This window comes from Electrona antarctica (genome assembly GCF_951216825.1).
Source record: "Electrona antarctica genome assembly, chromosome: 2".
Lineage (NCBI taxonomy): Eukaryota > Metazoa > Chordata > Actinopteri > Myctophiformes > Myctophidae > Electrona > Electrona antarctica.
Window position 1 is genome coordinate 19,343,435 of NC_136807.1, and position 2,500 is coordinate 19,345,934.

The following is a 2,500-nucleotide window of genomic DNA, read 5'->3' on the forward strand; positions in this document are numbered from 1 at the left end:
ATGTGTAGTTGCACCACTCAGTTCACACGGGTGTGATTTTTATTTAAATACATTTGTAGAGTGTAAAGTGGTATTAAACATTGTTTACCAATGTTATTACAATGTTAATAGGCTAGACTACTGTACTCCACAATTATATGACATGTCATGTTAGCTTTGTTAAAGTCACAGGATAATAGATGATGTACATTGATGTATGTACATTGAGTGATATCTTACCGGTATCTTATCCTATATCAAGTTATGATTTGTCTGACAAGTCTGACATCTTGGACTATCTACCTACAAATCCCCCCCCCCCCCCCCCCCCCCACACTCCCCACCCCAGAGCGGCCCGGACCCTAAGTTGGGAAACTCTGGTCTAATCATGATTCTCAATGTAAACAGACTTACGTTCCTGTTTTGAAAGTGGAAATCATACTTGTACAAAAGCTGCAGAGAGGAGAAGGTTGTGCCAAGAAAGTGGTCATGATCTAATCCATCTCATCTGAAAGCTGTAATGGTCGTGTATCCGTCTCATCTAACATTTCTGTTTGTTTGGTGCGTATCAGTCTGAATGAATGCTGGCACGCTGGCTCTGTGCTGTGGAAACATTTTGCATCTACTCATAGCTGGGCTAACTTGCTCTGAGCCATTCCACAATAGTCAAATGGCATCACAGACGATTGTCTGTCTCTCACTCTGTCATATATCAGTATATCATGCCGTTTAAGATGAAACCATGTCTCACTGCATTTTAACCAATTTAGACCTGAGGCAGATTCTAAAAACGCCTTTTAAATCCTAACGTACATTATGTATATAAAAAAGAAAAATGACACAGATTCTTTCCCAGATTGAAAGGTAGGCTATAACAACGTACAGGTATAGACTTTCCTGGTTTAAATTGGTTAAATGGTTTCTCGAGTCAGTGATACTCGCCACTCAAAAGGTCTGATTGTCACTAGATCTTTTTTTTTATATCATTGTGCCAGTAATACTTGACTTTAGTTTTAATATCTGTGGTCTGCCATGTGGTTGGGCTCTACTGCATCGACGCAATTAAGATACATTTTGCACCTACGGCCGACGAAACAAACAAAATAGGGCATTTAAAATGACTATTTGACTCCACTGGCTCCACTCCGCAACAGTGGGATCACGCTGGGGAAACATCAGAAGGAGTGCCTCGCAGACACAGGCTGGTCTTGGCTCCGTTCAGCCCCATCTGGTCACAATGTTTGACAAGCAATTCTCCAGGCAATCCCCCCCCAAAAAATGGCCAATGGGACTGCAGTGCTTCCAGATGTGGTCCACCATGGTTCTCTGAAATAGCAACATGTCATTGCGAAAGTGAATGGGAAATTTGCATTTGTTTCTCTAGAAATGGTGTGTTTCTGAAAAACCGTTGCCTGCAGTACCTGCATCAATTCTGAGCAAAAGGCATGTGTGCCACAGCATCTTATCCAAAATCCATGCATGTACAGTATGTGTTTGCACAGCATAGAAGGGTGACTCAGTCTATGGTAGGCTATTACTATCCACCCAGGACATATAAAAGGCGAGGCCAAGTATCGTGCATGAGGCTATTTCCTTTGTCTTTTTTTGTTATTTGCACAGCATAAGAAGGCATGGGGAGTCTTTCCTGTTTGCCAGGTGCATCTTCAAAGTAAAGAGACTGAGGAGACAGTTACTCTCTATGCAAACACTGACCATGCAGAAGAATAACAGCTTCCCGGGTTAGCTAAAGCTTTGTTTAACCACTTAAACCCTCTAGTCTAGAGTATACTCAGTGAAACGGGCCTGAGTTGGCGCTCATTGGTCTGCTCTTGTTTCCTTCTACACAAACTCTCTTCACAGGAAATAGCGAATATTCCTCCAGAATAGAGGGTGCGACTGTAGCGTTCAAGTGGTCTGCTCGATACATTTCGTTTGCATTGTACGTGAAATGTCAATGTTGAAGGGGGATTTTCCATATGTGTACTCACTTTTAAGGAATGTACGGATTGTACGCAGAACTGACCAGTAAAGTTTACTTTATATCAGGCAACCACTGGCAAGCAACCTCACATAAACAACACATAAACATGTGATGTTTATTGACACGCGGCTGTAATTCTCTGGGGGTTTTCCGGATGTTAGGGACACATGTCATACACATGTGCTGCATGCTGTGAGACCCATTTTCACTGATCACACTTGATCCAGGATGCATTTTTGCTGCAATGGCAGAGACAGATCTATGCCAGGCCTTGTGGCTCAGATGTGATGAAGTTGATTAGATGTGGTTAAGTCATTGAGGAGGTTAGTAATCTCAGCAAGGCAAATGGCTTCTTGGTTAGAGTGGGTGACAATGTTATCACACGTAAAGATGAAATTACCTACCTAGGTTCCATCCTGGAGGCTAATCTTTCCGGTGATAAAATGGCCACCAACGTAATCAAAAAAGTCAACCAAAGAACAAGATTCCTTTACAGGATCTCCTCACTGGTCAACAAAAACACCTTGAAGACCTTAACAG